The sequence below is a fragment of the Perognathus longimembris genome, chromosome 3, assembly GCF_023159225.1.
Source record: "Perognathus longimembris pacificus isolate PPM17 chromosome 3, ASM2315922v1, whole genome shotgun sequence".
NCBI lineage: Eukaryota > Metazoa > Chordata > Mammalia > Rodentia > Heteromyidae > Perognathus > Perognathus longimembris.
In genome coordinates, this window is record NC_063163.1 from 94,236,819 (window position 1) to 94,251,205 (window position 14,387).

Sequence of the window (14,387 nt, forward strand, 5' to 3'; positions counted from 1 at the left end):
CTACTATGCTGTCCTGGTAATAGTCTTCATCTTTCCTGGTGTTTCTGTTCATTTCTATACATTATTTGAATGAAGGAAAGACTAAGTTCCTCTCTGAATTATAAGCCTCTTTAAGAGCAGCAGGAAGCCTATCCCATTTTTCAATTTAGAAAACTACATTTGACATCTTAGCTCTAGTGCTAACAAGTGAGATAACTCACAGCATGTCACTGACTTCTCAGAGTATCCTTTTACTCATTACTGAGACAAAGGTAATTTTTCTTAAGCATTGAACTATCAACTAAATATCTGTGTCATATTGAGAACAGTTTTCTTTTATATCCCAGTGTAAGGCTAGAGATGAGAGCTCTGAACAAAACGGTTCTGGAGTGTTGTTTGCATACTTATGTACATAAGTAACTTCATTAAGCCTCTTTTTAAAAAACTGGTAAAGTACACATAAAATTTACCATGTTAACCCTTTCTTCTTGTTCTTCTTTCCTTTTCCTGTTTTTTCCCTCCTTTTTACCCTTCAGTTCCCCTTCTTTCCATACCTACCTTTCTTGTTTTTGAGATAGGATCTTGATATATATAGCCTATGCTGGTTTTGAACTCAGAATCTTCCTGCCTCAACCTTTTGAGTGTTAGGATTACAAGTGTGTGCAAACATGTCTGGCCATCTTAACAACTTTCTTCTTTTTCCTTTTCCCTGTTCTGGAGAAGAATTGAACCTTAGAGGCCCTCCAGCCTGCTAGGCAAGCTCTCTACCACTTTAGACACAGTCTTTTTTTTTTTTTTTTTTGCCAGTCCCGGGGCTTGAACTCAAAGCCTGAGCACTGTTCCTGGCTTCTTTTTGCTCAAGGCTAGCACTCTGCCACTTGAACCACAGCACCACTTCTGGCTTTTTCTATATTTGTGGTGCTGAGGAATCAAACCCAGGGCTTCATGTATACAAGGCAAGTACCTCTACCACTAGGCTATATTCCCAGCCCTGAACACAGTCGTTTGTTTTTGTTTTTGACACAGGGTTTGGTATCGCTATCTTTACTTTGGCTTGCCTTGAACTCAGGATCCTCCTGCCTCAAATTACAGGCTTACACCACAATGCTGATTTCTTTCTTTTTTTTTTTTTTTAGTGTACTGACATTGTATGCTTATGTTGTACAAACAATTTCCAGAACATTTTTTTTTGAAAAGCTGAAACTCTCTACCCATTAAAAAAAAATTACTCTCTTAGTGGGCACTGGCTTCATAATTTGAAGCCAGACTAAGCAGAGAAATCCAAGAAACTGTACCCCTGATCAACAAAATGCTGGACAGGAGGTGTGGCTCAAGTGATTTACAAACATCTGTTTGAAATTCTGTTTTCATTTCTTTTGCATATATTCTCAGGAGTAGGATTGCTGGACCATGTGGTAATTCTGCTGTGTGTGTGTGTGTGTGTGTGTGTGTGTGTGTGCGCGCGCACATGCGCACACGTGTGCGTGTATGTGAAGTGTGGAATTATTGTACTGTTTTACAAAGTGGCTAGCCATTTTACATTCCCACTAATGGTGTAAGAGGATTCTAGTTTCTTTACATCCTTATTGTACTTTTGTTTTTTGGTGGGTTTGTGCCTTATGTAATTGCCTTATGTGATTGATACCTATTCAGTAAATGGATGTTTGACAGCTAATGTTGAAAATGACTCTGAGGAGATAGTATGTTCACTTTGAGTAAGACATAAACTTTACCTTAGAGGAACCTTTGATACTATAATAGGGAGTTTATAAAATGAATGTGTGACTGGGAATGTGGCTTAGTGGTAGAGTACTTGCCTTGTAAGCATGAAGCACCACATATATAGAAAAGGTGGCGCTGTGGCTCAAGTGATGGAGTGCTAGCCTTGAGCAAAAAGGAGCCAGGGACAATGCTCAGGCCCCGAGTTCAAGCCCCAAGACTGGCTAAATAAATAAAATAAAAATGAGTGTGTGCAGGCGTGCATGGCACAGTCCACAAATACACCCCTGTTCACAGAAAAACATTTCAAGTTCTCACTCAGCCCCCTCATAGGGCTTGGACTGCAGGCCCAGGCACTGTCCCTGAACTCTGATCAAGGCTATTACTCTATCTCTTGAGCTACAGCTCCATTTCAGTTTTCTGGTGATTAATTGGAGCTAGGAATCTTTAATTAGAGATAAGAATCTCATGGCCTTTCCTTCCTGGCCTGTCTTTGAACTTTGATCCTCAGATCTCAGCTTCCTTAGGAGCTAGGATTACAGGCCTGAGCCTGGAGAGCCCTGCCATTCAAGTTGAGTCACTTGAGTCACAGCACTACTTCTGGCCATTTTCTATATATGTGGTGCTGAGGAATCGAACTCAGGGCTTCACATATACAAGGCAAGCACCCTTGCCACTAGGCCATATTCTCAGCCTCAAGTTCTTAACCAAGCAGTCACAGAGTACCATTATAACCCATAACCCCAGGCTAATAAAAGAAAACATCAGATAAGACCTAGTTGAGGTAAAGTCTACTAAGTGTCTGACAAATCCTTTCTGAAATGGTCATTAGCGGTAAAGAGCAACCGAGAAACTGTCATGACAAACCTGACCCCAGTGATTTATATCCCTATAATCCTAGCTGTTCAAGAGGTTGAGATCTTGAGAAAACTCCTCCTTTCAGCCTAAGCAGACAAAAACAAGAGATACCTCCAATTTAGCCAGCAGAAAGCCAGAAGTAGAAGTGTGGCTCAAGTGGTAGAGCTTTGATTTTAATTTTCATTATGTTTTGAAACTCAGCACTAATAGTCCCCTAACTTCAGTCTTCTTTTAACATTTTTTTCCTATTATGGTTTTTGTAAGCTTCCATTTGAATTTTAGGATCAGTTTCTGAAAGAAGCCAGCCAGTATTCTGGTGAGATTGATTTGGATGGGTAAATCAGTTTGGGAGATAGTGCTAATTGTACTATATTAACTTTCTGTTTTACGAACATGAGATTTTTTTCTATTTAAATATTTTTCAGTAATTTTTTACATTCAGAGTCTTAATTTTGTACTTTTTTTGTTAAAGTCATTCCTAAGTATTTTACTATTGTTGATGCTATTGCGAATGAAATTGATAATCATATTCTTAGATTGTTCATTATGTGATGCAGTTTATTTTTAGGTATCACAAATTTAGCATATTGATCTTACTCTGCTGAACTCATCTATTTTAATGTTTTAGTGATCCTTTATTTTCTTTTTATTTTTTTTTTGCCAATTCTGGGGCTTGGACTCAGGGCCTGAGCACTGTCTCTGGCTTCTTTTTGTTCAAGGTTATTAGCACTCTGCCACTTGAGCCACAGCGCCACTTTTGGCCTTTTCTATATATGTGGTGCTGAGGAAGGTTTCATGTATACGAGGCAAGCACTCTACCACTAGGCCATATTCCCAGCCCCCACAAATCGTTTATTTTCTGTATAGAAAGAAGATTTTGTGTCATCTACAAATAGAGTCGATTATCTACCTGTCCTTTATCTTTTCTTGCCTAATTGCCCTGGCTAGAACCTCAACTACAATGTTGAAAAAAAGTGGTGAGTGCAAACATCCTACCTTGTTTTTTTTTTTTTTTTGCCATTCCTGGGCCTTGAACTCAGGGCCTGAGCACTGCACTGTCCCTGGCTTCTTTTTGCTCAAGGCTAGCACTCTTACCACTTGAGCCACAACGCCACTTCTGGCCGTTTTGTATATATGTTGTGCTGAGGAATTGAACCCAGGGCTTCATGTGTACCAGGCGAGCACTTTACCACTAGACCATATTCCCAGCCCCCCTTCCTTGTTTCTGAACTAAGTAAGGAAAATCTTTCTTACATCAGTAAATGGAGCTTTTGCAATAAATTTCCTTTCCCTTTTATTTCTAGTTTATTGCCCCCCCCCCTTTTTTCATGAAAAGGCTGCTGGCAAGTGCTTTTGCAGTCTATTGAGATGATATGTTCTTAAGTTTTCAATTACTTCCCAAGTGACTAAGGATTTGTACAGAATTATTTCTTCATTTAAGTAACTTTTTATTTTTTTGCCAGTCCTGGGCCCTGAACTCAGGGCCTGAGTACTGTCCCTGGCTTCTTTTGCTCAAGGCCAGCACACTGCCACTTGAGCCACAGCGCCTCTTCTGGCCGTTTTCATGTGGTGCTGGGGAATTGAACCCAGGGCTTCATGTATATGAGTGGCTCTCTTGCCACTAGGCCATATTCCCAGCCCAGTAACTATTTTTAAGAATCATGTTTTTTTTACTCCAAGGCTGGGACTCCAACTTAGTACCTGCTGCTTTTGTTCATTGGTTAGTGCTGTATGAACTGCGCCATGCTTCCAGCTCATATTCATATTGTGTTTTCTTTTTCTTTTCCCTTCTGTTTTGCCAGTCTTGAGACTTGAACTCTGGGCCCAGGTGCTGTCTCTGAGCTTCCTTTTGCTCAAGTTGAGAGCTCTACCACTTGAGCCACAGCATCACTTCCACTTTTTTTTTTTTTTTTTTTTTTTTTGCCGGTCCTGGGCCTTGGACTCAGGGCCTGAGCACTGTTCCTGGCTTCTTTTTGCTCAAGGCTAGCACTTTGCCACTTGAGCCACAGCACCACTTCTGGCTGTTTTCTATATATGTGGTGCTAGGGAATTGAACCCAGGGCTTCATGTATATGATGAAGCAAGCACTCTTGCCACTAGGCCGTATCCCCAGCCCACTTCCAGTTTTTTTGAGTTTATTGGAGATAAGTTTCATGGACTTTCCTGCCCAGGCTGGCTTTGAACCACAATCCTCAGATCTCCGTCTCTAGAGTAACTAGGATTATAGTTGTGAGTCACTAGCCGCTGGCATATTGTCATTTTTTAATAAATTTCGTTGTAGTGGGCAGTTTCATAGTGAAAGGTATTCCAAAGTTTTATACCCTTTAACCTTGTCTCCCCTTGTGTTCATATAAACCAAGCCAATTGTTATTATTCTGTTTAGTACTTTTAAATTTGTTAATCTAGTCCTGTACTTTCCTAATTCCTGTTCCAGAATAAAGAGAAGAATGCCTTTTGCCCTTTTCTGCTTTCCAGCCAAGTTCTCTTAGGAATGGTGTTTGCTTTCTTGAACTTGGCTCTTCCTTTTGCTTATTTCAGATGTCATCTCTCATCCTCCACCCTACCCCCAAGTTTCCATCCCACCAATTCTTAACTGGCACTGTGCATATTTCCTAAATGGATGCATACTTTCTCAACTTGGGTCCTTCATGATTGGTGGATTTTTACTGACCTCCTTCTTCCTCCAAGCAGGAATTTTTTTTTCCTGGAGCATGTAATGTTATAAATTATTTCCTTCTAAATGTTTGCCTCCACTTTGCTAAGGACACCCACCCCAACCTACATTTTTGACCCTTTGTTCTTAGTTCTTGGACTCTCTTATGTTCCATACAAATCTCTCTGTGTGACTTCATCCAAATTCCTGGGGGCCGATGACTCTCTAGTCCTAAAAATAAAACACCCAAACCTCCACTTCCCTTCAAGGCAGCTTTGACTCCTTGCCTGCTGTTTCACCTTCACCTTCCTACTTCAGATAAACTCACTTTTCTTTGCTTAGACCTGCGCTCAGCAAAGTTTGTTCTGTTTTCAATTCTACTTAATGTTTATTCTATATCTCTGTGTACTGTTTTTCCTCCTTTAATATGCCTATGAATCTATGATATGTAATGTCATCATAATATTAAATTTTATTAAAATCACTTATATAACTTCTCTGCTAGACATTTTGTTTTGTTTTTGTTTTTTGCCAGTCCTGGGCCTTGGACTCAGGGCCTGAGCACTGTCCCTGGCTTCTTTTTGCTCAAGACTAGCATTCTGTCACTTGAGCCACAGTACCACTTCTGGCCGTTTTCTACATATGTGGTGCTGGGGAATCGAACCCAGGGCTTCATGTATACGAGTCAAGCACTCTTGCCACTAGGCCATGTTCCCAGCCTCTGCTAGACATTAATATTGCTTCAGCTTTTACTTTTTATTATTATTTTATTTTGCTAGTCAGTAGTGGGCATTGAACTCAAGATCTCATGCTTGCTAGGCAAGGACTCTTGAACCACATCCTTAGTCTTTTTTGCTTTAAATTTTTTTTTTCCCCCAGATAAAGCCTCAAACTTTTGGGCTGGGTTTGCTTACCTTGGCCCACAATCTTCATAGGTGTGGAGATCTCTGATGTACAGCTTAACACCTGGCTACTTTGTAGGGAAGAAGGTTTCACAAACTTTTTGCTTCAGCTTGATTCAAAAGACAGTTTTTCTAGTCTCCACTTTCCAAGCAGCTGAATTACAGGTTTGAGCCACTGTACCTGGCTTTGCTTTTTGTTTTGCCAGTCCTGGGCCTTGGACTCAGGGCCTGAGCACTGTCCCTGGCTTCTCTTTGCTCAAGGCTAGCACTCTGCCACTTGATCCACAGCGCCACTTCTGGCCGTTTTCTATATATGTGGTGCTGGGGAATTGAACCCAGGGCTTCATGTATACGAGGCAAGCACTCTTGCCCTAGGCCCTATTCCCAGCCCTGGCTTTGCTATTTTTAAATGCTGCATCTATAAATATTTTTAGTATACCATCCTTTCCTCCAACACACTCCTTGAAGTACTTTTTGTGGGACCTGTTTTTCAAAAATGTAATGACCATACCAAATAAAAAAATACTTTTGTAGTATGAAGTCAATTTGGTCTCCAGAAGTAGTGCTGAAATTACATTGTTATTCTTCAAACAGAATCTCTCTGTATTTCCCCTGTTCCCTCTTGGCTTTGACAAAAGGCATTCTTTAACTTGTAGTTGAATTAATGTTTTCAGGCCTGATAATACCACTAAAGTTTTAAACCTTTCGCCCTTTAGTTCTTATTTCCTTTTTTTTTTATGCTGGTCCTGAAGTTTGAACTCGTGGCCTAGACTCTGTCCCTGGGCTTTTTTGCTCAAAACTAGCACTCTACCACTTGAGCCACAACTGCATTTCTGGCTTTTTGGAAGTTTATTGGATGTAATAGTCTCCTGGGCTTTCCGGCCTAGGGTGGCTTTGAGCTGTGATCCTCAGATAGCCTCCGAAGTAGGTAGAATTACAGGTGTGAGTCACTAGGGACTTTAGGTAAAACTTTCACTCTTTAACATATGGGATTTATTGTGGTTAAGAGTGATATACTGGGCTGGGAATATGGCCTTGTGGCAAGAGTGCTTGCCTCGTATACATGAAGCCCTGGGTTCAATTCCTCAGCACCACATATGTCGAAAAAGCCAGAAGTGGTGCTGTGGCTCAAGTGACAGAGTGCTAGCCTTGAGCAAAAAGAAGGCAGGAATATAGTGCTCAGGCCCTGAGTCCAAGCCCCAGGACTGGCAAAAACAAACAAACAGCAACAACAACAAAAAAGAGTGCTATACAGCCCAAAGCCAGTGACTCACATCTGTAATCCTAGCTACTCAGGAGGCCAGGATCTGAGAAGCCCAGTTCACAGCCAGCTCAGGCAGAAAAGTCTCTGTGAGATTCTTTTTTTTTTTTTTTGCCAGTCCTGGGCCTTGGACTCAGGGCCTGAGCACTGTCCCTGGCTTCTTTTTGCTCAAGGCTAGCACTCTGCCGCTTGAGTCACAGCGCCACTTCTGGCCATTTTCTGTATATGTGGTGCTGGGGAATCGAACCCAGGGCTTCATGTATACGAGGCAAGCGCTCTTGCCACTAGGCTATATCCCCAGCCCCTCTGTGAGATTCTTAACTCAAATTAACCACTCGAAAACTGGAAGTGGAGTTGTGGCTCAAAGTGGCAGAGTGCTAGTCTTGAGCAGAAGGACTCAGGGACAGTGTCCCAGCCCTGAGTTTAAGCCTAACAACAACAAAAAAAGAGTGCTATACATTCAGGTGCTTTATTTTCCTCCATATTCATTTTATTGGTTACTAATTGCTTTTCACATTGCTTAATTTCTTATTGTGTTGCTTAACCTACATTTACTTACGTTTTTCTGAGATGTAATCTTTTGGTCTAGTTTATCTACACTTGGCCTTTTCTTTATTTTTTTCCTTTTGTTTTCTCAGTTTTTCTGAGATGTAATCTTTTGGTCTAGTTTATCTACACTTGGCCTTTTCTTTATTTTTTTCCTTTTGTTTTCTCAGATACCTTAAAAAAAATCTCATTATCAGTGCTTCTGCCTCTGGTCCTTATCAGCTTTCCTACTCTGGTGGAGTGAATTTGCTATAATATAAAGTGTCATCAGGATGCCATTTATTCTCTTCTTTCCCTCTCCCTAAACCCAAAGGCAGCTTGATTCTCTGTTTCAGGTTTTTCCGATAGATTCTTAGAAGTAGGATTGCTGGGTCAAAAGATACGTACACATACATATTTTGTTATTGGCCAAATTCCCTTCTAGATGGATTGTACAGTTCGGTTCTAGCACTGTGAGTTACTTTAAAAATTGAACATACACATAAAAGTATACTAGTTGTTTTTTGATGGTTTTTTTCTTTTCTTTTTCTTTTTTTGCCAGTCCTGGGGCTTGGACTCAGGGCCTGAACACTATCCCTGGCTTCTTTTTGCTCAAGGCTAGCACTCTACCTCTTGAGCCACAGCACCACTTCTGGCCTTTTCTGTTTATGTGGCACTGAGGAATCAAACCCAGAGCTTCATGTGTGCTAGGCGAGCACTCTACCACTAGACCACATTTCCAGCTCCTGTACTAGTTTTGTTGTTGTTGTTGTTGTTTTGGTTTTTGCCAGTCCTGGGGCTTGAACTCAGAGCCTGAATACTGTCCCTGGCTTCCTTTTGCTTAGGGATAGCACTGTACCACTTGAGCCACAGCGCCACTTCCGGCTTTTTCTATATATGTAGTGCTGAGGAATCAAACCCAGGGCTTCATGTATATGAGGTGAGCACTTTACCACTAGGCCACATTCCCAGCCCCTGTACTAGTTTTTTTTTTTTTTTCTCTTGACAGTCCTGGGGCTTGAACTCAGGGTCTGAGCACTGTCCCTGGCTTCTTTTTGCCCAAGGCTAGCACTCTACCTCTTGAGCCACAGCACCACTTCCAGCCTTTTCTGTTTATGTGGTATTGAGGAATTGAACCCAGGGCTTCATGCATGCTAGGCAAGCACTCTACCACTAAACCACATTCCCAGCCCAGTTTTTTTTTTTTAAGTTTTCCTTTTCTTCTCTGCTTTCTTTCTGTCATAATGTGTTAAAAATAATACTGCAGAAACATTTTGTAGTTAATTAGGAACGCAATTTATTTTTATTATAGGAAGAAGTGAATACATACATACATAACATACATACATGTGACTGGCACTGGTGGCTCACGTCTGTAATCCTTGCTACTCAAGAGGCTAAGATCTGAGGAGCATGTTTTGAAGCCAGCCCAGGCAAGAAAGTCCATGAGATGCTTATCTCCAGCAAACTACTCAGAAAAAGCTGGAAGAGGCCGCAGCTCATGTGGTAGAGCACTAGCCTTGAGTAAACAAAGCTCAGCGATAGCCCCAGGACTGATCCACACCTACGCACCCACACATAGACACAAAATACCACACCATGAATACCATCCTTAATGGTGTATTGGTGTATCTAGATGCAAGTATTAACAGTTTGGATATACAGAAAATATTCCATTGTGGACATGCAAAATTTGTCTTTCCCTGTCATTGGGCATTTTTGCTTTATAAAATTAGACGTTGTAAACAATGTGTCAAGTAATGTATATTTGTACCTTCATCTCTGGTATAGTAAAGTTCTACAAATGGAATTTTGAGGTATCAGATATTAGTATAACATATTGTAAGGCTTTAAGGTGTCTTCAGAATGTTTTATGGCTGTCTTTAAACAAATTCCTCTGTATAGTCAGTCCCAGAGCTGCAAGCAAGACAGCTAGGACACCCCAGTCAAAATATCTAGCCACTTTTAGGTGCCTCATCAACTGTGACCTGAACTGAAATTGAAATGTCCTGGCACACAACAGGGGCAATCTGGAATACCCTTTTATTGAGGTGTATTCTTACCAGAAATCTAGATGGGCTTAATACTTCTGCCATACCTGAGAATCTTCAAGGGCTGAGTTTTAAACTTTTAGTTTTAAACAAAATGATCTTCCCTACAGTCATGCTTTGCCATAGAATCCAGTTCATCAAGTGTTTCATATACTTCTGCAATCTCAATAATCTTCTTATTCCACAATTTGAGGCATAATTCATCTTCTGTTTCTATTAAAATTTCAAATTCTGGAAAAAGGAAGTTGTGGTCTAGAAGTGTATGGTCTTAGTAATCTGGTTGTGTACAAAGACTGCTTACATCCCAACCTCCTGATTACTACTATCTAATGCTCCTTATTAATGTTTCTGGTAGCATCTGGAACATGCTTTAGGGCCTAACACCCACAAACCCTGCAGAGAAATACACAGAAGCCCTGCTTCTGAGGTGGGTCATCAGAGTAAGCTCTTTTTTCCCTGGGAGCTGATTCTAGGCCTGTGCAGCATGGTGGTCCTTGCAGCCAAAGAGGAAGAGGCTGAGGTAGAAGTCATTGCTGTGGCCTGACACCAGCACACACTTCCACAGTCTAAAGGCAAGTGGTGGGTATCATCACATGCATGATAGGACCTCAGACTCTGGCAGCCCTACAGAGTCCAGCCATGCCTTCTACTACCCTCCCACCTTGCTAGGGAATTATGCATTGCACTGCATAGCTGCCAGACTGATGCCTTTGTGTGTGGGTGTGGGTGTGCATGTGTGTGCTCCAGTCCTGAGGCTTGAACTCAGGTTGGGGCCTGGGTGCTGTCCCTGAGGTGCTTTTGCTCAAGGCTAGCACTCTCCTTGAGCCACAGCACCACTTCTGACATTTTTGGGGTAGTTTATTGGAGAGAAGAGTCACAGCCTTTCCTGCCTGGGCTAACGGTATGAGCCACCAGCACCCAGCCTGACACCTTGATTAAGCCCGGCTCCACTTTCCTGACCCAGGAGCTGCAGAAGTGCATGTGTGTCCGGTCTCTGTCTGTGGCTTTAAATTCTGGACCTGAACACTGCACCTGAGCTTTTTTCTTTTCAGCTGGTGCTCTACCATGTGAGCCACAGCTCTAGTTCCAGCTTTTTTGGTGCTTAATTAGAGATAGTTTCATGGACTTTCTTGCCCTTGCTGACTTCAAATCACTTTTCTCAGATCTCAGCCTCCTGAATAACCAGGATTACAGGCGTGAGCTACCAGCACCCAGCTTGCAGAAAAATTTTGATACAAAAAAAATTCTTCTAATGGCATTATAGAGTTAAAATTAGGTATTGCACTTTTCTTAGTTTAGCATCTGTTATATAATACCACCACCTGCTTAGTTGTATATGCAGCTCTTTTTAGTTTGGGGGATAATACCATGTAGTTCAAGTTTAAACATTTCTCCCATTTTAAAGAGTCATTTTCCTCATATTTGAGGCAGGTGTTTAATATTCCTGACAATAAGACAGTTCATTCTTTACTCCCTTACGTTTCAGTGATAAAAACTGCCCTTTGACTTGTCTCTTTAGAGGCACAGCTTACAAAACTTTGCAAAGGTTGTCCTTATGAAGTGTAGATCATCCTCGAATCAGATTATAGCTCCCTGTCCTACCCTTTCTCCCCAAGGTCTCCTGGTTTGAGATTCTTACCTTTATGATCTACATTCTACCTCTTTTGCTTCATTCTGGATTCTCTGCCCTTACTACTCCATTCTAACCACATTCTCAATTTTCTTGATCTTTCCACTCCCATTATACAGGAACCCAACTATTTTTGTCTGATCTTCCTCACAGTCTTGTTGATGTGTGGTGGAGAAACAAAAATGCCTGTGATTAGCACCATTAAAGATCTCTGGATTTTAATTTCTGTTGGGTCTTCAATGTGATCTTTTTGCTATTTAGATATCTTTCTCATTTCACCTATATCTGATTTGACTTTACATTGTATAGCCTCAGTTCTCCTACTCCTAAACTCCCTCCCTATTTACAGATTCTTTCTTCAGGGGGACAGATTCTGGCTTATTCTTTGGGAAGAGATCTAAATAGCCAGAACCTCCAAATGGGCACTCTGTTTGGGGAGGCAGTACATCTTTTGTGCCATTGGAAGCCTGGTGGCCCATGTATGGTATAATGGTTTAGAGTGTGTGTCTTGGAATTCAGAAATAGCTGGAATTGGATCTCAAGTCTGTTATCTATCAGGATCAAGTTAGTAACTAACCCTCTTTGCCTCAGTTGCTTTATAAAGTAGTAGTTAGGCTTCATAGAGTTGTCGTGATGACAGTTTATATTGGTCATCATGATTAATGAGGTCTTTTCTGTTTCTGGTTCAAAGGCACATGGAGTGGGTGAGGGAACAGAAGACACTGAAAGAAAATGTCGTTACCCGACTCATGTAAATGTAATCCCTCTGTATATCACTTTTATAATAAAAATAAAGTAAATTTAATTTCAAGAAGACACATGGAGCTATCTGTACGCTCCCTTTGAATGCCTTTGGAAGATATTTGTCACTCATCTTTGTTGATAGTACTCTTTGTTAGTTATCCACAGCTTACTGCTAGTCAGCTCATCCCTAGATCCTTCTAAAATTCTTACCCAAAGAGAAAGGAAGGAAGGGAGGGAGGGAGAGAAAGAAAGAAAGAGAAAAAAAAATCAAGAAGTGGGCAGCTTACCTGCTTCACTAAGTTTCCTCATAACAAGTTCAGACTAAAAATTACAAAGATTAATTCTAAATAATACTACTTCGGATTGAATTAGAGTTTCTGTTGTAATAAATACTTAGTCTGACATTGTATTACTAGAATGCTTCAAATAAAGCCAGTTGATTGAGGTTTTTATACTTAGGTATACTTTTTCCTTTGGTAATTTGCATATTTCAATCCAAAAAAATTGTGGAATGTAAGTCATAACAAGTTTTCATCTTTTGTTCTATCTGTACATCTGATGGAGTGAATTTTTTCATTCTTTTTTGGCCAGTCCTGGGGCTTGAACTCAGGGCCTGAGCACTGTCCCTGGCTTCTTTTTGCTCAAGGCTAGCACTCTGCCACTTGAGCCACAGCACCACTTCTGGATGTTTTGTAAATATGTGGTGCTGAGGAATCGAACCCAGGGCTTCATGAATGTAAGGCTCCCAGCCCTAACCCTGCTTTTTATTGAAGAAATTGGAAAGTCCATGTATAGCCAACAAAATTTTTCAAGTTCTCCAGAAATGTCCTGATGACATCAGGTTTTAAGTCACAATAACTATAACTTATTGGAGTATTGACTGTTAAAATAATAATAAAATTAGGAATAAATACAACATATGACTATTGGATTTTATACCCCAAATAACTTAAGACTAACTTGAGCTCACTTAATGGTTTTTATCCTTTAAAAACAAACCTTTGCACTAGCTTGCTGAGTGAAATTATGAGAGAACCAAGTTAAAATGAAGAATACATTTTCTTTTGAAGTAGTCATTAGTATTATCTACCTACTTATTTTTGGAACATTAATTTGGATCAGTCTAATGTACTTAGCATCTGAAGACAAGTTAATTTTTATCTGTGAAACTTAAGTACTGTAGTTTTGTGTTCAGATAATTAAAGTTCACCAAGATGAGTAGTTTAGAGAACAACTTAATAGCTTCCTCTAAAAATAACCCATTCACAGTTGATAGGTAGCATTTTAGTTGCTTAATGGTGTGTACAGTGTGTGGTGCTTGTGCGTGATAGCTACTTTATTTAGACAAACTTTATTATCCACAAATATTAAGCTTCTGCTGTAAGGTATAACTAGAGTGACCGGAAATCAGAAAGGATAAAAAAAAAACCCTTAATATCTTAGAAATTTTATATCAAAACCTTAGAAGTGACTGGACAGCTCAGACATTCTATTAATATTGTCATTACTCAAAATCTGTCTGGAACATTTCCCTTGGAATTGCCATCAGTATGAGCTTATGAACCATGAATGGATATTAGCTCCATAATTCTGTAGCACAGCTCAATTAAAAAAAAATCATCTTTGGGGGCTGGGTATATGTATGGCTTAGTATCAAGAGTGCTTGCCTCGTATACACGAAACCCTGGGTTCAATTTCCCAGCACCACATATACAGAAAATGGCCAGAAGTGGCGCTGTGGCTCAAGTGGCAGAGTGCTAGCCTTGAGTAAAAAGAAGCCAGGGATAGTGCTCGGGCCCTGAGTCCAAGCCCCAGGACTAGAGGGGAAAAATCATCTTTGAAGTATTTTTTTATACAACAAGAGTGTCTCTGGGGTTGGAGATTATTATAGTTCAGTGGTAGGGCACAGGCTTAGCATTCAGTTCTCAGCACCCCCCCCCAAAAAAAAGTAAAAAAGCATCTTTTTTAAAATGTTGAACAATTAAATCTTAGTACATATTTATAATTGTGTAACCACCACTGCAAGTTTGCATCACCACTTTCTTGTGTTTTTTCAAACAGTCTT

At 40.5% G+C, this 14,387-nt stretch overlaps 1 protein-coding gene and 1 pseudogene across 1 annotated transcript in view; one reads left to right on the top strand and one right to left on the bottom strand.

Annotated features, from left to right (window-relative positions):
• The window catches only part of Mapk1 (mitogen-activated protein kinase 1), an 84,692-nt gene that overhangs the window by 23,394 nt on the left and 46,911 nt on the right, over positions 1-14,387 (top strand). The gene's annotated exons all lie outside the window — the stretch shown is intronic.
• Positions 9,769-12,631, bottom strand: LOC125349725 (annotated as a pseudogene).